The sequence below is a fragment of the Schistocerca cancellata genome, chromosome 6, assembly GCF_023864275.1.
Source record: "Schistocerca cancellata isolate TAMUIC-IGC-003103 chromosome 6, iqSchCanc2.1, whole genome shotgun sequence".
In the NCBI taxonomy this organism is placed as follows: domain Eukaryota; kingdom Metazoa; phylum Arthropoda; class Insecta; order Orthoptera; family Acrididae; genus Schistocerca; species Schistocerca cancellata.
The window spans coordinates 367,191,340-367,215,814 of record NC_064631.1 but is presented as its reverse complement, the minus strand read 5'-3'; the positions used below and the strand labels follow the sequence as shown (position 1 = coordinate 367,215,814).

The 24,475-nt window shown below is 41.7% G+C and overlaps 1 protein-coding gene across 2 annotated transcripts in view; it reads left to right on the top strand.

Moving 5' to 3' along the window:
- LOC126190727 (peroxisomal membrane protein 11B) overlaps nt 1-24,475 on the top strand; it is a 95,715-nt gene that overhangs the window by 31,659 nt on the left and 39,581 nt on the right. Inside the window, exon 4 of one of the 2 annotated variants that reach the window (XR_007538281.1) lies at nt 18,822-18,977. The exons of the other annotated variant lie outside the window; for it this stretch is intronic. The gene's annotated coding sequence lies outside the window, so the exon portion shown is untranslated. The remainder of the gene's footprint in view (nt 1-18,821; nt 18,978-24,475) is intronic. 2 annotated transcript variants of the gene reach the window in all.

Below are 24,475 nucleotides of genomic sequence, written 5' to 3'. Positions count from 1 at the left end.
CCACTTGACCCAAAATTTCTTGGCCAAACAGTCATTTGCCTACCTCCCTACTCTCCAGACATGGCTCCTTGTGACTTCTGGTTGTTTCCAAAATTGAAGATGCCACTGAAAGGATCCCATTTAGAGTAGAGAAGAGATAATGTGGAACATGATAACGGAGCTGAACACCATTCCAAAAGGCGACTTCCAGACGTGTTTCCAGCATCGGTGGGCTAAGTGTGTGCAAGCACAAGGGGCCTACTTTGGAGAAGGGGATTAGGGTCCCAATCCTGTCAGGGTTTGGAAATATTTTTGTGGCCAAAGGTCGGATACTTTATCTGGCCTAGCATATTTTAACAATAATGAAACTGCTGACAACACTGATCAGCTTCGAAAGATAAGACATATCATCAACATGTGGAATGAGAAATTTACACACAAGGTAAATGACGGTATAGATATGTGGTGTTGTCCAAAGAGCAAGGTGCCAAAGCAAGCTGCAGTGGCTGGAGGTGGACAGCTACCGTCCCATTAGTCTCACCAACGTTATTTGCAAGTTGCTTGAACGGATGGTGAGCCGGCGCTTAAATTGGGTGCTGGAGTCTCGGGGCCTTCTGGCTCCGTCTCAGGGTGGGTTCCGTAAAGGCCGCTCCACCACCGACAATCTGGTGAGCCTTGAGTCGGCCATCAGTACAGCCTTTGCCCGCCGTCAGCACCTGGTCGCTGTCTTTTTCGACATGCGGAAGGCGTACGATACGACATGGCGTCATCACATCCTTTCTACGCTTCATGGATGGGGTCTTCGGGGCCCTCTGCCGATCTTTATCAGAAATTTTCTGTCGTATCGTACCTTCCGCGTGCAAGTCGCGGCCTCGTATAGTTCCTCCCTCGTCCAGGAGAACGGGGTACCCCAGGGCTCTGTCCTCAGTGTCTGCCTGTTTTTAATTGCAATAAACGGTCTCGCTGTGGCAGTAGGAAATTCTGTCTCCGCTTCCCTGTATGCTGACGACTTCTGTCTTTACTATAGTTCTATTAGCATTGCAGCAGCTGAACGTCAGCTACAGGGCGTAATCCGCAAGGCGCAGTCTTGGGCTGTAGCGCGTGGTTTTCAGTTTTCGGCTGCCAAGACCCGCGTTATGCATTTCTGCCGGCGCCGAACGGTCCATCCTGAGCCGCGGCTTTATCTTGCCGACGAACTTCTTGCTGTGGTGGAGACCCACAGGTTTTTGGGTGTCCTTTTTGATGCCCGGTTGACTTGGCTGCCTCATATCCGGCAGCTTAAACAAGCGTGTTGGCGGCATCTCAGCGCCCTGCGTTGTTTGAGCCACACCCGCTGGGGCGCCGGCCGATCTACCCTGTTGCGGCTCTACCAGGCGTTAATCCAGTCTCGCCTGGATTATGGGTGCCTAGCTTATGGCTCAGCATCCCCATCTGCGTTGCGGGTGCTGGACCCAATTCTCCACAGCGGGATACGCCTTGCCACTGGTGCTTTCCGCACCAGCCCTGTGGACAGCGTCCTAGTGGAGGCAGGTGTACCTCCACTGCGGTTCCGACGCCAACGTTTGCTGGGCGCTTATGCTGCCCATGTTTTTAGCTTGCCCGGGCATCCAAATTATCGTGTCCTGTTCCCGCAGTCAGTCGTCCATCTGCCAGACCGTCGGCCCCGGTCGGGTTGTCCGATCGCCGTACGCATCAAGGAGCTTCTCTGCGGGCTTGGGTTTTTCCCCGTTCCACCTCCTTTCCGGGCGCCTCTGCGTACACCCCCGTGGTGTGTTCCTCGCCCTTGCCTTCGGCTCGACTTGGCACAGGGCTCGAAGGACTCGGTCCCTCCAGAGGCCTTCTGCCGCCGCTTTTATTCCATCCTGGCCACGTATCAGGGCTCTGGAATTGGTTACACCGATGGTTCGATGGTTGCTGGTCGTGTCGGGTATGCGCTAACTCTAGGGGACCATTCCGAACAACGGTCCTTGGCGGCTGGCTGCAGCGTTTACACTGCTGAGCTAGTCGCCATCTTTCGTGCCCTAGAGTATATCCGCTCCTGCTCAGGTGAGTCCTTCGTTATCTGTAGCGATTCCCTGAGCGGTTTACGAGCTCTCGACCAGTGTTTTCCTCGTTCTCGTCTGGTGATGGCTATCCATGAGTCCCTGCATACTCTAGCGTGTTGCGGCCGCTCTGTGGTCTTTGTGTGGACCCCCGGTCATGTCGGTATCCCGGGCAATGAACATGTTGACCGCCTGGCGAAAGAGGCCACGAGTAAACAGTCTCTGGACGTTGGCCTCCCAGAGACTGATTTGCGGGCAGTCCTCCGCCGAAACGTTTTTGCGCTTTGGGACGCTGAATGGCGCAATCGGATCATGCCCAATAAACTCCGTGCCATCAAGGAGACGACGACTGTGTGGCGGTCATCCCTGCGAGCCAACCGCAGTGACTCTGTCGTCCTTTGTCGGCTCCGCATTGGCCACTCCCACCTGACACACAGTTATTTACTGCGCCGGGAGGACCCTCCTGTATGTCGCTGCGGGGCGGCTTTGACAGTGGCCCACATTTTGTTGGCCTGCCCCCTTTTAGCTGTGGTCAGGCAGACATTTGCGCTGCCTGATACGCTCCCTGCCCTCTTATGTGATGACCCTGGTATGGCTGACTTAGTTTTCCGTTTTATTCGGGCAGGGGGTTTTTATTATTTACTCTGAGTGTTTGTTCTGTTCGTTTGTGTTGATTCTGGCCATTGGCCTACGATTTTACGCTGAGTTTTTAATTTGTTCTCGGTGGTTGGCTTTTCCTTTTTATCTCTATGGTCGGCCAACCACTGTCACACTCTGTGTGATTTTAATTTGTTTCGTCTGATCTCTGTAGGGGTATTTCTTGTCCTGTGTCGTCTGACGTCTTTCCTGTTGTTCGTTTTTTTTATTCTCTTTGGGTGGTTTTACTTTTTTTGGAAAAAGGGACCGATGACCGTCGCAGTCTGGTCCCTTTCCTCCCCCCCAAACCAACCAACCAAGCTGCAGTGGTTCTTCTACTTATGGCTGGGCATGGACCACTCAGCCCAGTCGGTGAACACCAGTAGCATTGTTTTCTAGTAGTCCAAGTGTGTGTTCTAAATATTAGGATGAAATCGGTGTGAAAGTTATTGTTAAAAGTACGCTGGAGTGAAGGGACTAGAAATGTGTATGTATTAAGTGATACATTAATGTTCAGAGACAGTTGTAAATAGTCATGATATTCCTATGGAAATGAATTGTAAAAATTTAAGTAATTTTTCTTATTGATATTGTAATAATGTAAACTAATATTTTGTGCGTTGTTTTATCCACTTGGTCTCCTCTCAGAGCAAGTAAAGAACCCACCATTGTCCAGTACCGCAAAATATAAAGTATATTTAGCATGTTGTTGTTGTTGTTGTTGTTGTTGTTGTTGTGGTGGTCTTCAGTCCTGAGACTGGTTTGATGCAGCTCTCCATGCTGCTCTATCCTGTGCAAGCTTCTTCATCTCCCAGTATCTACTGCAGCCTACATCCTTCTGAATCTGCTTAGTGTATTCATCTCTAGGTCTCCCTCTACGGTTTTTATCCTCCACGCTGCCCTCTAATACTAAATTGGTGATCCCTTGATGCCTCAGAACATGTCCTACCAACCGATCCCTTCTTCTAGTCAAGTTGTGCCACAAACTGCTCTTCTCCCCAATTCTGTTCAATACCTCCTCATTAGTTATGTGATCTACCCATCTAATCTTCAGCATTCTTCTGTAGCACCACATTGCGAAATCTTCTATTCTCTTCTTGTCCAAACTATTTATCGTCCATGTTTCACTTCCATACATGGCTACACTCCACACAAATACTTTAAGAAACGACTTCCTGATACTTCAATCTATACTCGATGTTAACAAATTTCTCTTCTTCAGAAATGCTTTCCTTGCCACTGCCAGTCTACATTTTATATCCTCTCTACTTCAACCATCATCAGTTACTTCGTTCCCCAAATAGCAAAACTCCTGTACTACTTTGTCTCATTTCCTAATCTAATTCCCTCAGCATCACCCAATTTAATTAGACTACATTCCATTATCCTTGTTTTGCTTTTGTTGATGTTCGTCTTATATCCTACTTTCAAGACGCTGTCCATTCCATTCAACTGCTCTTCCAAGTCCTTTGCTGTCTCTGACAGAATTACAATGTCATCGGCGAACCTCAAAGTTTTTATTTCTTCTCTATGGATTTTAATGCCTACTCCGAACTTTTCTTTTGTTTCCTTTACTGCTTGCTCAATATACAGATTGAATAACTGGGGATAGGCTACAACCCTGTCTCACTCACTTCCCAACCACTGCTTCCCTTTCATGTCCCTCGACTCTTGTAACTGCCATCTGGTTTCTGTACAAATTGTAAATAGCCTTTCGCTCCCTGTATTTTACCCCTGCCACCTTCAGAATTTGAAAGAGAGTATTCCAGGCAACATTGTCAAAAGCTTTATCTAAGTCTACAAATGCTAGAAACGTAGGTCTGCCTTTCCTTAATCTTTCTTCTATGATAAGTCGTAGGGTCAGTATTGCCTCAGGTGTGCCAACATTTCTACGGAATCCAAACTGATCTTCTCCGAGGTCAGCTTCTGCCAGTTTTTCCATTCGTATGTAAAGAATTTGTGTTAGTATTTTGCAGCCGTGGCTTATTAAACTGATAGTTTAGTAATTTTCGCATCTGTCAACACCTGCTTTCTTTGGGATTGGAGTTATTATTTTCTTCTTGAAGTCTGAGGGTACTTCGCCTGTCTCATACATTTTGCTCACCAGATGGTAGAGTTTTGTCAGGACTGGCTCTCCCAAGGCTGTCTGTAGTTCTAATGGAATGTTGTCTACTCCTGGGGCCTTGTTTCGACTTAGGTCTTTCAGTGCTCTGTCAAACTCTTCACGCAGTATCATATCTCCCATTTATATTTAGCATATAAACAACTTAATCCATTGAAGCGAGTTAGGTCTGGATTAAGAATTTACAAACAGAATGTTGTCATGGACTTTCCAAAATTTGTATTGAATGAGTGATCTACTTTGTTTCTTGGCAACAGGTTTTCCTCCCCCTTCCTCGTTTTAAAATTACACCAGGGAAACATGTGTTAGTGGGATAGTAAACGCCAAAAAAAAGTTAAAGAAAGGAGAATGTTTATGGAGAAGTTGTAATAATTTGTAGACACTGAGATAGACAAGTGTGATGTATATATGACATTAATGAAACACAGAAGTGTCAAGATGGTTGAACCTATCGACAATCTGATTAGAAAAACAATGAAGCCCAAATGCATCATCAAATACAGAAAGGGAATGGGTGAAATTGATCGTCAAGATCAGATGTTGGCCTGTTTCTGAATCATAAGAAAAAGTCTTCAAAGGATACAAAAAATGTGTTTTTAATAGGTTGGCTATGGATCTGTTCAAAGCATACATTATCTATATAAGAATATAGAATTAAAGGGAGGAAACAGTTGTTGATTATCAAGTAAATATAACAGAAGTGAATTTAAGAAGTGTCGAATTCCCAGACTATGAAAGGCCTAGAAAACATTCACTAGGTGAAACCTGTCTTAGACTCAAAGTGCAATATTGGGTCCATTGCCCATAAAATGTTTATCTGACAACTGAAAAAAACATGCAGTAAGGCTGTGCAAAATTTGCATAAAACACACAACATGAGCGAAATGACATGGGAATGCATGGAGGGTAAGTGGTTTTACATCTACCATAGTGCTTTGAAAACTACCACATTATACAGTACTACAAATTTTTGGAGTTGTAAGTACTTTCCTACTAGGAATTAATTCAAGGGCAGCATTTCTTCATGTAATTAAATTTTTTGTTGACAATATCTACTTTTAAGGAACAAGAATTAAATTAGTGTTCATAAAGAGCAGTATCATTTGAAACAAATGTGCACGGCTATGTAGTAACTATGCACATGTCAGCTTGTATTGCAGTTGTTTCGTGCATCACGCTGGCCCATTTAGTGAACATTATCTCCAACCGATGGGGCACAGATTTTGTCAAACTAAATGGTACGAGAAAGGTTTAATTACAGTTTACAGTGTGTACAGAGGCAAACAGTTATTTGTCATGCTCTCAGTGCGTGAAATAAATTGGAAGAAATCTTAACTGGTACCCTCTGCCATGCACTTCAGTGTTTTGCAGAATATGAATGCAGATGTAGAATCACATGTTAGTCAGGCCTCTCTACAGATGACTCTACAGTGTACAATCACATACTGTATGGCTATCTGTATCACTGAGGCATGCAAACTACACCACTATGGCATGGCATGGACAATGGCTAGTGCAGGAATTGGGATGCTAACCTCTCAAAATAATTATTCATGTTAACTGTTCTTTACCATAAACAACAGCATACTGAGTTATTGCTACAGTGTGCTATGGAAAACTACTGTAGCTAGTGTTAGCCTACTAAGGTGATGTGAGAAAATCATATAATGTTTCAATCAAACAATGGAAAATCCATGATGGAATAATGACAACATTATGGATAGGATAGATTGTCACTCACCATATTATAGGGATGTTGAGTCGCAGACAGGCACAACATTTATTGTGGTATTACGTGGTGCGTAGCAATGTATCGTTTTCATAAAGTTTAATTCAGAATGATCAAAACAGGAAATAAAAGTTAGCCCTCTTTAAATCTAGAATTTGATTTCTGCTCTGTTTGATTTGTAGTATTACAGCAAAAGGTAATGAATACTAATAGACTTCTCAAAAATAGCAATGTGTGTTACAAGAAATTCAGTTTGTGCTTCAATAAAAGGGCTGCTTCGTAAGAAAAGAGATCTTCTAGGGGATTGTGAGTTAGGATGACATTCTTATTTGATGGCTTATCTTCGTGATTAAAATGAAATGCCATGAAGGCATCTTGTTACTGTACAAACGAAAATAATGTTTACTTCATATATCAACTGTCTCTCAGACGATATTATTTTAAAGCAAGTAAGTAGCCAGACAACTTTAAGAGCTTTCCTCCAGTATCATTGTTGTCACTGTCTGGAGATCTTCGAATGTCTGTCCTCAAACAAATTACATTTAATTCCTCGGCCAGCTGTTTTTCAACCTGGGAAACAGTGCTGCAGTCAGATATTGAACATTTCAACACATTGAGAATGGTTTCAAACAGGCTAAGATAAGTGAAGTTGCCTTTGTCAGCTTAACAGCTCTCGAAAAAACTATCAGCCATAGAAAGTTGCTGAAGAAAATTTACCAGCTCACCAGTGGACACCAGCATCATCCCTCTTAGGCACTGTCCTGTCCTGTCCTGTAGAATAGGAGGTTATAGGTCTTTCTCCAGGGTAAGAAAAGTACATGACCTGTACAAAAGAACAGCTTACCTTAAGGCAGTGTTCTTGGTCAGTGATAAGTCAATTACTGAACATTCCGATCATATCAATTACGCTGATGATACAACACTTGCTGCCCAAGGAAAGACATCTGAAGAGGTAGAAGGAAAGTTGACTTTGTTTTTGGATATGCTTGGCCTTTACACTGCATGAACATTAAGCTGTATCTGGTGATTGAAACACAGAAAGATTTTCATCGTTAGGATTCAGCCACCAGAGGGAACGTAAAAGTCTAACCACACCACCAGATGGAAGAGCAAGCTGTTGCTGGATATCCCTGCAAAGGAAGAGCTAGCCCCAACCCCATTTGGAGATAATTGCCTTAGAGTGGGTGTCCTTCCCCTCCCCCTTGCAAGACCAACATGCAAAAATGGGTGATCCTTCCAGCTGATGAAGATGTGTACTGAGTGTGTTGAACAACCTAACATCTGTACTGAGTGTGTGGTACAATCTAACATCTGTGTCACTTGCTCATATGCGCTTTACTGGAACAACATTGAGCAACATAGAACTTGATTGAGGCAAATAACAAAGAGATTTCCACCCTGTGGGTCCGGGGGTAAGAGTAGACCCAAGGTATTCCTCCCTGTCGTAAGAGGCAACTAACAGGGGTTTCGCACATTTCGACCTTTATTTGATGACCCCCTGTAGGGTTTGAACTCCATTTTTCAAAATTTTCCCGAAAAGAAAGCAGTGAAGCTTATTCACCACGGTACCTCATATGTACGAGAGTTGTTGGGGAATCTTTCATGTCCATGAAGCCTCAGCTTTTTGTGGAGCATTTGGAGGACGAGTTGGGGAGTTTGAGGGCTTGTCCAAAATGTGCTCTGGGTCAGTTTTGATAGAAACAGCATCCTCTGCCCAGTCATGGGCATTACTCGCCTCTGGCAAGTTGGGGGATGTTTTGTTACCATCACGCCTCAAAAGTGCTTAAACATGGTCCAGGGTATCATATTTCACAGGGACCTTCTTTTGCAGTCTGACAATGAGCTGCGCGCCAATTTAGAGCGGCGAGATATTCATTTTATCCTGCGCGTCCGTCGGGGTCTCGGGGATAACCAGGTTGCCGCTGGTGCCTTCATCTTGGTCTTCGAGAGTGACACATCGCCCGAGAACATAAAGGTGATGGCCAACCACTGTGACATTGAGCCATATATACCTCCCCCAATGCGGTGATTTAAGTGCTGTAAGTCCGGCCCATGTGCCCCACCTCCCATATGTGTCAACTGCGGAGAGCATCATTCACCTTGCTTGCCAGACTGCAAGGTTTGACAGAAAGAGGAAAATCATGGAATATAAGACCTTGGACCAACTGACCTACACTGAGGCTAAGAGGAAATTTGAATGCCTACATCATGTGGCCATGACCACCTCACATGCCACCACTACGAGAACAGTTCTTGCCCCATCAGTTCGTCAAATTCCTGTTGCCTCTCAGAACCGGCAGACCCCCTTGATGGTGGGGGGTACTTCCCTCCCTGTTACTCCCACAGGACCTACTACAGGAGCAACACCCACCATCCCCGCCCGCCCCCCCCCTGCCCCCCCCCCCCCAACCATTGGGGATTTCAGTCCCCACTTCTGGGCCAGAGAAGCATAAGGCTTCTTCAGCTCCTCTCGCTAGGAAGGGGTCCCTTGAGTCACTCCCTTCCCAGGTTTCTGCTAGTGGGAAGGATGACACCTGCCAGTGGCTGAACAGCCCAAAAGCAGCTGGTCGTAGGGCTTCACGCACATCCTCAGTCCCGGAGACTGATTCAGTGAAGTCCTCCCAGCCAGGCAAACCCAAAGAACAATGAGAGAAATAAAAAAAGAAGACCTCTAAGAACAAGGAACTTGCAGTGGCACCCACACCACTGCTACCTACAAGCTCTGTGTCTGAGGATGGGGTGGAGATTCTGGCATCTGCTGAGGACCTGGATCTTGCCGGACCCTCGGACACAATGGATATAGATTGCTCAGGCAAAAAGTCAGTGGCAGCAGGTGACCCAGAGGTGTAAACTGCCTCATTGAATGTTCCGTGCCTTCCCAGTCTCATGCTGATGTCATCCTCCAGTGGAATTGCGGCAATTTTTTCCATCGCCTGGATGAGCTACGGTAACTGTTAAGCTTTACACCTACTTTCTGCATTGCCCTCCAGGAAACCTGGGTCCCGGCAATGCAGACCCCTGCCCTCCGCAGCTATAAGGGATATTACAGGAACCGACTGTAGCGACTATAATCGAGTGTAAGGTGGAGTTTGCATTTGTCTTAAACTCAGTCTCTAGTGAACCTATGCCCCTTCAAACCCCTCTTCAAGCTGTGGCTGTTGGAATACGGACAATGCAGGAAATAACTGTCTGCAATGTATATCTTCCTCCAGATGGTACAGTATCCCAGAATGTATTAGCTGTACTGATTGATCAACTCCCTAAGTCTTTCCTACTTTTGGGAGATTTTAATGCCCATAATCCCTTGTGGGGTAACACCGTGCTTACTGGCCAAGGCAAAGATGTCAAAACTTAGCTGTCTCAGTTCAACCTCTGCCTCTTAAATTCTGGGGCCGCCACACATTTCAGCATGGCTCGAGGTAGTTACTCGGCCATTGATTTATCAATTTTCATTCCAGGACTTTTCCCATCTGTCAACTGGAGAGCACATGACGACCTGTGTGGTAGTGAGCATTTCCCCCATCTTCCTGTCACTGCCCTGGCGTCAAGCCCACAGATGCCTGCCCAGATGGGCTTTAAACAAGGTGGACTGGAAAACTTTCACCTCTGATGTCACCGTTGACTCTGCCGCACATGGTAACATCGATGTGATGGCTGAGCAGGTGACTACCGCAATCATTGTTGCGGCAGAAAACGCAACCCCTCGCTCTTTAGGGTGCCCCGGTGAAAGACAGTCCCTTGGTGGTCACCAGATGTCGCTGAGGCAATTACAGTGTGTTGGTGATTCCTACAGCGAGCACCTAATAGCGTTTAAGCGGCTCTGTGCCTGAGTTTGCCTGCTTATAAAACGACAGAAACAGGAGTGTTGGGATAGGCACATTTCGACCGTTGGGGGCCACAAGTCAGCTTCCCAAGTCTGGACGAAGATCAGACGTCTTTTTGGGTACCAGACCCCAACAGGTGTCCCTGGTGTTACCATCAATGTTGTACTATGTACCGATGCAAACGCGATTGCCGAGCACTGTGCTCGAGCTTCTGTGTCAGAGAACTGCCCCCCCCCCCCCCCCCCCTCCTGCCCCAGCCTTTCGAACCCACAAACGGCGGATAGAAAGTAAGTCCTCTTGTTCACTACATGCCACAGTGAACCCTATAATACCTCTTTTACTGAGTGGGAGCTCCTGAGCGCACTTGCATATTGGTCCGACACAGCTCCGGGGCCAGATCGGATCCACATCTCTCGTCTGTCTACAAGTGCCGTCTCCTCGTCATCTTCTTCAACCAGATCTGGTGCACTGGCGTCTTTCGATTGCAATGGCGGGAGAGCACCATTGGTCCAGTGCTCAAACGTGGCAAAAACCCCCTTGATGTGGATAGCTATCGGCCCATCAGCCTCGCTAACCTTGTTTGTCAGCTGCTGGAACATATGGTGTGTAGGTTGGTTGGGTTGAGTCCTGGAGTCTTGTGGCCTACTGGCTTCCGCCAGGGGTGCTCTACCACTGTTAATCTTGTGTCCTCGAGCCTGCCATCTGAACAGCCTTTTCCAGACCAACACCTGGTTGCCATCTATTTTGACTTGCGTAAAGCATATGACACGGCCTGGCAACATGTCCTTGCCACATTGTATGAGTGGGGTCTCCGAGGCCCACTCCCAATTTGTATCCAAAACTTCCTGTCGCTTCATACTTTCCATGTCTAACTTGGTGCCTACCATAGTTCCCCCTCATATCCAGGAGAATAGGGTCCTGCAGGGCTCCGTATTGAGTGTATCACTACTTTTAGTGGCCATTAACGGTCTAGCAACAGTTGTTTAGCCGTCCGTCTCATCCTCTCTGTTTGCAGATGACTTCTGCATTTCCTACTGCTCCACCAGCATTGGTGTTCCTGAGTGGTGCCTACAGGGAGCCATCCACAAGGCACAGTCATGGGCTCTCACCCACGGCTTCCAGTTTTTGGCCACGAAACCGTGTGCCATGCACTTCTGTCGGCGTCATACTGTTCATTCTGAACCGGAACTATACCTTCGTGACGATCTACTCACTGTAGTGGAGGCATATCAACTCTGCTGCAGCTCTACAAAGCCCTTGTTCAATCCCACCTTGACTATGGGAGTCCGATTTATGGTTCGGCGGCCCCTCATCATTGCGTGTACTCGAGCCAGTGCACCACTGTGGCGTTCGCTTAGCGACGGGAGCTTTTTGAACGAGTCCAGTGACCAGTGTCCTGGTGGAGGCTGGAGTTCCTCCATTGCAGATCCGACACAGCAATTCATCTCCAGCATTGGCAGCCCAGGTCAGGGTTAACGATTTGTGTGCGAATCCCTTCTGTCTGAACTGGAGTCGTGCCATTTACCACCTCCCACTCCGGTCCGTCTGCATACACCTCCACGGTGTAAACCTAGGCCGCAGATTCGTCTGGACCTTTCGCACGACCCAAAGGACTCAGTTACTCCTGCCGCTCTCCACTGTCCCTTCCTCTCGATTCTCGATGTGTTCCAGGGCTCTGAAGTGGTTTACACTGACAGCTTGATGGCTGACGGTTGTGTTGGCTTCGCCTACATCGACAGAGGTAATTTTGAACAGCATTCCGTGCCCGATGGCTGCAGTGTATTCACTGCAGAGTTGGTGGCCATCTCTCGTGCACTTCAGTATATCCATTCGTGCCCCGGGGAATAGTTTCTTCTGTGTACTGACTCCTCGAACAGCCTACAAGTTATCGACCAGTGCTACCCTCGGCATCCTTCGGTAATGTCCGTCCGGGAGTCCGTCTGTGCCCCGGACCGGTCCCGTCGTTCGGAGGTGTTTGTGTGGACTCCGGGACACGTCGGTATCCCAGGCGACGAACTTGCCGACAGGCTGGCCGAACGGGCAATGTGGAAACCGTTTCTGGAAGTGGGCATCTCTGAACCTGACCTGTGTTCTGACTTACGCCGTAGGGTTTTTCGGCTTTGGGAGACAGAATGGCATAACAATACACACGACAAACTGCGTGTCATTAAGGAGACTACGAATGTGTGGAAGTCTTGCGTGCAGTCCTCTCGTAGGGAATCAGTTGTCCTCTGGCAGCTCTGTGTAGGTGTGGTGCCCGGTTGACAGTGGCCCATATTTTGGTGCACTGTCCTACTTTGACTGCCCAGCGACAAAATCTTGTGTTACCAGACTCACTGCAGCTAATTTTATCTGACAATGCCTCATCAGCTGATTTAGTTTTACGTTTTATTAGTGAGGGTGGGTTTTATCATTTGGTCTAAGTTTTAGTGCATATCCTTTGTCCCTGTGTGTCCTCCACCCTTGTTGTTCTAGGGTGGAGGTTTTAATGTGTTGCAGAGTGGCTGGGTTCTCCTTTTTTATTCTCACCGTTAGTGAGCCGTGGTAATCTGCATTGTTGTTTTAGTCTCTTCGTCCCATTTCTTGTGTTTCTTCTCCCTGTTTTTCCGTTTACGGGTTTGTTGCTCTTCATAATTATTGTGATTTTTTTTTCCTTTCATTCCGTTTTGAATTGTCAGTGTTGTTTGTTTTATTCTCACACTTGTGGCATTGTTTTATTCGGAACAGATCTGGTAATTTGGTCCCTTTCCTCCCCTCTTTTAAACCAACCAACCAACCAGCCAAAGCAGTTTGTGTTGCTATGTTCTGGAAATGCTGACTGGGCATGGAAACAATGACAAAGTTCAAATGCTTAGATAATAAATGTGTGATTTTGAAGTGATCTCTTGTTTGTCTTTATTTAGATGAATCTAACATCCTTATCAGGTACACTTTCATTTGGTTGGGAATTTTTTTCTCTGAAATGACTTCAAGGAAATGAAAGCATCTTAAACAAAATAGTTGTAGTAAACAGGCATAAGTTTTCATTTGTACATAATTCACTTCCAAATCCTCAACAAGCAAGTTCACATTGTCTACTTTAACAGATTTCATGTGTTTTGTTTATTTACATATTTGTCATTTATTAGTTGCTTATTACATTGCCAGTATGTAAGACTTCAGAAGCGATTCAAGTTAAAAGATTAACTCTAGAGATTATCCTCTGAAATAAATGGGCATACAGACGAGTGTTGATTGGGTAACAGACTATAGCCACTAAGATCCAAAGTTCATTTCTCAGTTGGCCAGAGGATTATTTGTCACTTACAGCTTATTTCACCTCTGGTAGTTCATAGACCTGAAAAATATGTTGTTGTTTTAGGGTTTGGAGTTCACATTCAGCTATGGCTACCCCAATACGTGGCTAGATCATTCAGTTCAAACATCAGAGGAAGGTAAATGCATACCACCTCAAACAGGGACATGCCTAATAAAACATTGTGGTGTTCAAACCAACCTTCAGATTGAGAGTTGTACCTCTTCACAAAGTTATCACTTATAATACAACCAGAACATCGACAAGAACTGTATTAAATTTTGAGCTAGTCATTTTTTATCAATTCTAGGAAGTATTTTTCTTTCCAGGAACAAAATTTCTTCTTAAAATAAATTTGTGCATTTCAAAAGTGCTTCCAAAAGTAATGAAATACCCTTGACCTTGCACATATTTTCCCATGCAAAATATTTTAATCAACTGTTTCCATTACAGTCACATATTTTTAAACTGTTATCTTGATAGGTTGTGTTGTAGATGCTTGAAATTCTGTCAGTTCCCATGAAACTGAGAACTTCTATATTTTCCATAAAATTTTTTCTGGAGCAATAAGTTCATGTACCGTTGAAATATTGTATCCCGGCTGAGACACAATTGAAATATGTATCCCGGCTACGACCCAAGTTGAAAATATGCTCACTATTTTTTATTTACTTAAATTTGCCATATTTCGTGACAGTACCTTTTCCGTTAGATGTTTACACGGCGATATTAGTCTTGGCTTCAGTTGTCTAAGTATGATTCCACAATGCATCTTTGTCGGTTGCAGAATTGACGTGGTTCAACGTGTTTCCCTCATGTTGGTGTTTCAAATACCAATTCTTCAAATGTAGTTTCTTCTTATAGTTAATACAAAAAAATAGTAACATAATTCAAAATTATTTATGATGGCGACCTTCACATTGTTCTACAGTCAACACACACCAAGAGTTAACTGCCGACTGACTATAGTCAAAGACGACTCCAGTGTCAAAGATGTTTTACACAACACACAAACTTCCACTTGTAATCAGTCTCTTTGCTATTCTTTGACACATTTACTAATAGTAATCAATATGCTTTCACTCTCAAAAACATAAGTAAATTAACATATAATAAGGCAAATTATAGTAAATTCTGACAAAAAATATAAGAAAACGTTTACATTTTGGTATCGGCAAATACAGTAAAAAAAATAATATCTCCCAGATCCATTACACCGTGTAGATGTAAATCTAGGAAATGTAGGGTATTGCACTGTTTATTGATTGCACATGATTATTAAAGAGTTGGCACACTTCTTATGAAATCCTGAAAGTAAATGTTAAGAATTTCAGTGTGACTCTTGCTTATTTTAATTTTTCTTTATTTGTTGTAAAATTCATAGAAGGTATATACATACTTGTATCCACCATTTATCAACCGTAAAGATTGCTTGCCTACCTCATAAGCTATCTACAGTGACTGTGTGTTTTGTCATCCATTTAGATTTAACCCCCAGATGTCTTAGATCTTTCATGATTTTTTTCAATAGTTTGCTTCCTGAATGTGCGAAGAATATGTTCCTTCCGGTCTCCCTGTCACTGCAACTTTGGCTCTAATGTTTAGATGTACAAACCCCATCTTTGGACCATCAGTGCCTTCTTTCTTAATTTTCTACACTAGTTATGTTTAACACAGTAGATCGTATATTTCCTGGATCCTCCTCCTCCAGCCATTCGCATCTTGCACTGGACCAAGTATCCTCTGAAATTACTTGTTCAGATGCTGTTCTCTTTGTACACATTGGTGGTACTCAGTCTCAGTTCTATACAATGCCACTGGAACTAATATTTCATTATATGCAGCACATGGTGATCTCATTATGTTTCATGATGAAGTATCTTCTGGGGACATTAACTGTAATCTGCAGTTTTCTCTCAGCTGCAACTTGTCATTTTTAAACCAGTTGGCCAGGTGATAAAAATTTTCTGTGTAGGCCAAACTAGGATCTTCAACTTAGAGGGACTCTCAGCACTGTTCCTCTGGATAGCTCCAGCACTTAGATTTCAGCACTGAGTCAGGGTGACTTTGCTTACATTTTGGACTAAGGCCCTCACTGTCTTAAAATATTTCCACTTCAGACTGCCAGGGCTGTAATCAGCATATGCTAACAAATATGTTCGTTCTTTTGGATTGACATCTGTCTCACTAGTTACAGCGTTCTACAAAGATGAATTACAGAGCAAAACACCTAAACTGTTCACTTTTAATGTCTTTTGATATACCGATATATTGTTACTGATTTCATCCAGATGAACTAAAGTGACAAGATGAATTTACATACTTAACTTTCTTTCTATAATTCCCTCCCCTATAGAAAAGTATATGCCCCTATGTTGTCTCCTGTCCCCTGCACATCTAATTGCAGTTTTGAAATGGTGGTGGAAATATTTGACCAGTTAACTACTGCATAGTGCTTTCCAAGAGTTGAATAAACAAAACAGCTGTGCATAAGAAACTTCAGTCATCAGTAATATTTTCTCCTTCTCTATTTACAACAATCTGCCAACACAGGGGGTAACTTCTCATTTCCACAACTGTAGAAATCACATTGTTTTAAGGGGAAGAACTCGACAAGCCATGTTCAAAGCACATTTTCATCTGGAAAGGAAGTTCCTTGAAGACTGTTTGATAGAGAGCGGAAAAGGAGAAAATCTGAGGATGCGAAGATTAGGTGAATTAAGTTTGGTGTGGAAGTCATTCCACACCCTACCTCCACATAGTGTTTTCTGCCAGTCCAGCAGAATGTGGATGGGCATTATTGTGTAGTAGCATCACATCACTCAGTCTTCCTGCTCGTATCTTGAGTTACGTCTGCAAGACATCTCAGTTGTTGACAAAAATGTCAGCATTGGTGGTGGTTACATCTTGGGAAAGCACTTCGTAGTACACCACACAGTCAGTGTTCCACCAGATGTATAATGTTATCTTTTGTGGATGCACATAGATTTTTGTGCATGGAGTTGCTGCTTTGTTTGGGCTCAACCGTTCCTTTCTTCCCCTTGTATTAGCATAAAGACATCATTTCTTGTCACCAGTGACAATACAGGATAGGAATGGTGAGTGTTGTTCATGAGCCAGAAGAGATGCACATGTGGCCATCTGCTAATTTTTATGATTTTGTCATAGAGCATGCGGTACCTGTACACTTGATTTTTGAATCTTTCCCGTTGCATTCAAGTGTTGCATCGTAGTGGAATGATGACAGTGCTTCGTGTTTGTCAGTTCTTGAGTACACTGAGTATAGATTACTGTGCATTAAAGCATTTAAATGATCATCAAACCCCGAAGGTCTTCCTGATTGTGGAGAGTCACAAATGTAAAAACGATCCTCATCAAAACGAGAAAACAGTTTTCTTGTTATACTCTGTCCACTGGCATTATCCCCATACATGACACAATTTTTTAGGCTGCTTCCGCTGTGTAACCCCTCCGTTGAACTCTTAACAGAAGAGTGTATGTCAAATATTCAGATTTCTCCACTTGGTACTCAATGTTCGAGCGTCCACACCATCTCTAAATGACAAAATAACTATATATGAATTGGGATAGTAACAGTGAACTACAAATAAAAACTGTCAGTCAATAATTAAACCCATAGTAGCTGCAATACCAACATGCAAAACAAAAATGCTATGAACTTGTGCATCAACCTAATATTTATATTTTGCTGCACTAGATTAGTTATGTACCAAGTGCACAGTAAATGGCATGGCAGTGGAGATTGTGTCTTAACCTAAAGTAACTGTCCTGATTTCTGTCTCCCATTTCTTGGATGTGGAGATGGAAAATTGAGAGAAATTGTGAATGTTTGCTTCTCTAAAATAGTGGCACATTCTTAACTGCCATGTCATTTACTGGATGGTTCCCAGTTTTCAATGAAGCCATCATTAGCAACTGCTTTAAGAATTCTTTGATATGTGATAAAAGACCTTATTAAATTCAGTACAGATAGTAGTATGAGGTACTCAACCTGTGTATCAGCCAAACGTGTATTTTTTGTATTTTCTGAAAAGTTTGCTTTAAACAATAATTTGTTGCTGTTAAAATTTGATTTACTGAAAGAGTATGTCCACCATGTATTTTTAGAAAATCAAAATACAAAATGTAATACTTAATTTGTTAACTGAATAATTTTTATTTTCTTCTCATGAGTTTTCATAAATATGAGGGCAAGCTGAAAAGTAATGATTCCAATTTTTTTTTCTGTGAAAACCTTTAAAGAGTTTTAAATAAAAGAAACTTTTCCAACATTCTACATCTTTGTTCCTCATGTCTACATATTTATTCCTGAATATAGTCACCCTGCCGACAGTCACATTTCTTCCAATGAAAGACCAGTTAGTTGATACCGTTGTTGTAGAGTGTTTGAAGTTGGTGACAGAGCAATAGCTTCATCTCCTCTTGCACCACTTCTTCACTATCAAGGTGACGTCCACAAAGGTGTTATAGTTTTGGAAACAGATGAATGTCAGATGGGCCCAACTTGGGACTGTATGGAGAACGATCAGTGATAGTGAACCCAAGAAAATGCCTCAGTGCAGCATTCGCTGTACATAGCTTTCATTCTTTTAAGGATTTCTATTGGAGACATGTTTTCTGCTGTTAGAAACTTGATTACAGCATGCTGTTTCTCATGCACCGACATAGTTAACTTACACACAGCCATGTTACATGCTGCATTGTAGGTCCCTGTAGCGGCAGAGGCTTGAAACTTAAGTCAGCAGAGTGGGAAAGTAGATAAAGTAATAGGCGTAACGTGTAATACCTTAACCAATATTGAGAACAGAATGGATAGTTTGGAGGCATTACTTCTCAGCAAGCCTTTGTATACATCAGGGTTTTTGTTTTAATAACTGGTCAAGATAGATGACCTTCAGCATGATGTATAACTTATTATTATGGTTACTTTCAATTTTCCTTCTGTGAACTGCACTTAGTATTTTGAAATAAAGTACACTCCAGAAAAATAATTTTTAAAATGGTATATGTTCTCCATATTTATAGATACAAAACTTTCTGCACAGTATAACTGTTAGTGATTTTTTAAATCTGGACATAATTTCAGAAATTTAGGCTTTTGCTTAGTTTATTATTTATTTACAATTTTTTGACCACATAATCTTGTTGCATGCAATGTATCATTGTTGTGCAGGGTGGATTCCACAGAAGTGTGGTATTACAGAAGATACTCGAGATTTTAAGTAAAAGGGGCTTCTAACAAGAGTCCTGATGCTAACAGTTACCAGGCTGTAGGTAACACGCACCTAGGTATTGCTGTTTGAAGCAGTCAGTGGCAGTTGTGGAGAAGGTTGTATACAGATTTTTATTAAAACTGCTGTGAATTAACATTTATTTGGTGATAGTGAAAGAATGACTTAACATCAGTTTCTTCATTAACATGCTGCCTCCTTGTAGGCTAACATTCTACCTCCTTGTAGGCTGTCTTTTAAGGTGTTGATACTAATGTCCCAATAACTTAGTAATTTTTGGGTATGCATCTGGGACATCAGTCCTGGACACATGCTTGAAAAATTATTATTGCATATTCTATCCGCAGGAGAAACTTGAAAAATCACATCCCAGTAATGTATACAAAATCAGTATACATGCATGACCTTACTATTGGGTGATTGCTGTAGTGATGGTACTGATGCAGTCTTTGAAAAGAACATTTTGTATTGTACAGAACAGTGAAGAGAACTATTTTTGAGTGTCATTCATATATTGTGTGGATGTGGGTAACCTGATTATTCTTAATGCTTGTTCAAAATAGGCCTGAATATAGGTAATTGACTGATTTTTATTAATTAATTCATAAAGATCCACAGATACCATCAAGAAGAACCTTCAGGCATGTAGAATTAATCAAAATATACATTAAGAAAACATAAACTAATGATAGAAACCGAATCTGTGGGCTTTATTAACAATAAAATTTCACTGTACTGCTTAATGCTATTCATTCTTATGCCAGCTAAATATATCCAAGTAGTTCAAAAAGAAAGAGGCTACTTTAAAAAAAAATCCTTTGCTAACATTGTATTCTAAATAATAAGTTACTTACACCTGTAAATACTGAGCCCTCGTTGCAATACATTGGTTATCATTCCGGTGTACAGACAACATTGTTACTTGCTGCGTAACTAACAGAAATCTTCGAATCTTGCTATATGGATAAATTGTAGAAAATATCGCTATTGAGATTTGTTTTAATTATCTTTTGAATTGGTTGCGATTCACTTTTTGTTTCATATAGGAGGGGAGCTCGATGATGCCTTTTTACCAGAATACATAAATCCACTCTGAACCCAAGACAAAGGAAATAATTTTTGTGTCGTATTGTGACTGTATATATCACAATTCAAGCAAAAATTTTTAAGAAGTAAATGTGCTAGGAAACAAGTGCAAGAATTCAAAGATACAGAAAAATACTTCTGATAAATGTGTGGTTATCTACTTCACTGCCCATTTCTGTGGGATTCGCATGTTATGTTCACCCACTCTGTGTTTAGTTCCAGGCCTATAACTGTCAATGTGAACCTTGCATTTTGTTATGAAGGTAAGGCTTTGTCCATCCAAAAGGGTTACATTAATACTATAAACATTTACTTTGTCAAGGATAATTTTGTGATCGACACAAATGCTTTGGTAAGCTATCAGATGTACAATTTTTCCTGTTTACCTCCCCCAAGGTGGTGTTTGTGAGGTCTTGTTCTACTTTATCCGTGGAGAATGGAACACAGTTAACAAATTCAGTTCAGTTAAATGAGTCTGTATTCTCTGTTACTTTCTAAAACACGTTCGAAAATATTGGAAATAGTGGAATAAGTATGTAATTGGAGAGAGCCTCTTTGTCTCTAGTTTTTTAGCATGGATGTTACTACTACCATATATTTTAGTTAGGGCATGATCGATTGGGAAAATAGCTTAAGCGTAAAGCTTATAAAGTAAGGAAATAATTTTAATATTATTCTAAAAATACAACCATTGCTGCTTAACCTCCAGATAGGTGTGCTTTCTGGTCGCACAAGGGCAGTTATGCATATCTCTCAGATACTACTTGTTGTTAATAAACTTAATGTCTCTTTAAACACTAAATTTTTATCATAAAGGTAATATTAGGTATTATTCATGGGCTATACAAACAAAAACAAGGTAAAAATTTTATTTAAAAATAAAGTTGCTATATTTCAAAACACACATTTTCTTCTCACAGCTTCTCGAGATGCTGATACTTACCTTTCCGTGTATAAATGTCAAATTTGTACAGGATTATGCTTGAAATTTTGGTTTCTCAATATACTCAAGTTATTTTGAAGTTGAAATACAATCAATGCAAACATTTCTTGAATGATGTAAACAAAACATTCCGTCAACATATCTCACATTTGAAACTGGTGATTATTTAGAAGCTGAAATATAATCATTGCAAACAGTTCTTGAATGTTGTAAACAAGTAAACTGTTCACATATTTCACATATGAAACTGGGGATTCTCATTTTCTTTCTAACTAAACATGGCCTACACATTTTCTTCAAAGGCTCCTGAGCTTGATCTTCTTCTCCTCTTCCTTCTTGCTGTTGGTGTTCATCTTTTGTATACGACACATTTAAAACTTTTGTATGGAGGTCTCAAGTTACTTTAGTACTTCTCCTTGTTACATGTTGCTGCACAAGTTCGTTAGAAAGATATTTGATATATTTTCTTCTCTTGAAATTATTACTGGTGTTTCCTTTCCAAATTATAAATGAATTTATGGCAGCAACATTCAACATCGAGAAAAACACCATCAAAGGCCATTGACTTGTGTTCACCGCAACATTGATAGACCCAAAGTGTTTGTCGACAGTATCAATGCCTCCTTTTGTGTGACTGTAAATAGTTATAATTTCTGGTTTCTTGAGATCACCTGTTCCTTCATAGATTTTTCCATCACTGTGAAAGCTGGATATCAACAAAACATTCTTGTACTTTTTTGGCACTTATGAAATAAGTGTTGCCTCTTTGCGAAAACCCGACAGACTTGACTGGGGCTCTTGTTTTCTGCTCGCTGTGAATTCTGGAGGGATCTGAGGCTTATTTTTATGTAAAATGCCAATACATGATTTTTTTTTATGCCTATTCCTTTACCAAATAGTAATCTGTAAACCAATTGTCAGCCGTGATATTTCTCCCACTATAGAAAATGGATGCTGCTAACCTTTTCACAATGTCAGATGATTTATTACATACACTAAATGGACCTTCTGGTTGGCATCCAGCGCATATTTCCATATTACATGTATATTATAGCAAAGTGTCTACCAAAGCATACATTTTTATGCCATATTTGCTTGGCTTTTGTGGCACGTATTATATGAAGCCGCATGTACCTCAAAAAGCCTAGAGTTTTTCATCGACTGTGTCATCTTCAGCAAGTGAAAAGTATTTTTGACAGTTCACAACAAATTCTTCAAAAATAATTGTCATAGGAGCTAGGCGGTCAGTTTTTCTTCGTTTTCCTCTTGTTTCCACATCATGAAAATGAATAGATCACATTAAAAACTTCACTCATGACGATTAGGAAGTCATCCATCCACCATAAGTTGTCAAGATTCAGACGATTCGCGTGGTATATCCCCAGCAAGATAAAGTAGCCCGACTAGGGCTTTCATTTCTGCTGTGTCTGTCTTTTGAGTGTCCCTTGAACGAGAATAGTTATCTTGTTTCGTAAGAATAAATTTGTTTGCATTTTCTACAGTACATTGAATATTAATGTCAGAGATCAGGCATTTCCATAAATCTAGAATATTAGTCACATTTTTCATAGGTCCGATTACTCCAGGCAGATGAAGTAAAAATTTTGTTTACCTCGTCTTTGCCTGTTCCTTGGCTTTTTTTGCCATGACCAAGCGTCCGTTACTGTTTTATTTTTCCTTTGAACAGCTTGAGATGTCGATTTCTCATCTTCGTCATCTTCTGAGCTGGACTGACCACTCAGTTTCATATCAGAAACTCCATATGTTTCCGATACGTGTTTTTCTTCATCAGTGTCGCTGTCCTCTATAAAACTGATGTCCTGATCATCCTCATCATTGGTATCGTGCAGAATTGCATTTATCACAGCTTCAACACCCACAGGATTGTTTAAATTATAAATCTCTTTGTCTCTTATAGCACGTAAGAAATAAATATGAAGTGACACTGAATAAATAAAATATGCAAGCATTGAAGGTCACGCGTATCTGATACATACAATTTAATTTAATTTCATTGTCTATTCAAGACACATTAACACACTTTAAATTACTAATAAGCATTAAACATTCAACAATAAATAATGGAAAATGAAAAGTTAAAAACTTACACAGAGGGTCGTGCGTATTCCTCAGTTACGAAACATATGGTACTAGCTTGTTTACAGTAGCGGGCAGAGGCCAGGACTGGAGTAGGATGGGGTCAAAAGAGGAAGCTAGAATAAAGGAGGGATTTCCCTCCCTCTCTTGCAAGAAAAGGTAACAAACATTATCACTGCGTATCTGATAAATATGCATGCCTATCGGAAGGTTAAGAAAGATCTAAACATTGATAAAATGTACATTGTTATAATCACGGAAAGTAGAAAAATATGTAGTATTTGAACTCATTGTTGTTAATATATTGGGGAAAAGCTAGTGCAGAGACAGCACAGGGCTAATTTCAGAATTACTGATCCATTTCATCCGTCAAAAGTGCTTTTCATTCCACAATAATATTTTGTTTCAGAGGTTCTATGTAATCCTCACACTACTGCAAAGATGTTTGATATAGGTGTTAGTGTCAGTGATATTGAGAAACAACTAAAATCACAAAAACTGACCGAATCTCTGGGACCAATAAAATCCCCGTTAGATTCTATACAGAATTTGCAGCTGACTTAGCCCCTCTTCAAACCATACATCCCTCGAACACAAAAAAAACAACAACTTACCCAATAGCTGGAAGAAAGCACCAGTATCCTTGATCTTCATTCTTTGTAGAATCAGAACACATTCTGAACTGAAATGTAATAAAGTATCTTGAACAAAATAACTTCCTCCGAGGATTTCGTGATAGTATGTACCATGTTAACTTTGAATAGAGAGTCATGAACATAACTTAGTGTGTGCTCCAGGGAAGTATGATGGGGTCTTTGCTGTTCATGTTATATGTTAATGACCTTAAGGACAATGTTAATAGTAATGTCAGACTTTCCACAGATAAGGCAGCTGTCTGTCATGAAATACTGTCTGAAAAAAGCTGCACAGATATTAGAAGATGTTGATTAGACTTCATTATTAAGGGTTTTTCTGGGTACTTGGCTGTGCAGCGAGCTACGTTAATTTAAGTATTAACTGTATTTTTCTTACTTGTCACTTCCTCTTCCATGTGTTTGCTTTTAGGAAGCTTTAATTTTCGAGTACTAGTAATAATGTTCCGTAGATTTCGTGTTTATTTTGAATACAGTCCAGAGACAAGTAGTGCTTATTTTCATTGTTTTCAACAAGAAGTGTCCAGTAACCACAGTTTAGACAGCTATCAGCCGCCTTTAGTGAATTAGCAGTCTAGTTAAAAGTTGATTAACTCCCTACAGTAAATTGATTTCTTAGGATGGATACGATGTGTGACTGCTGTGTACGGACGTGGGAGGAGCTGGCCGCTGTTTGCAAACAGCTGAATGTGTTGATGGCCACGGCCAGCCGTCTTCAGGCTGCTGCCTCGGACTGTAGCAGCAGTGGGGAGTCTGCTGCGTCGCATGGTACACCCCAGGTGTTACATGTTTCGCCCACAGTCCCTGCTGTCGAGAC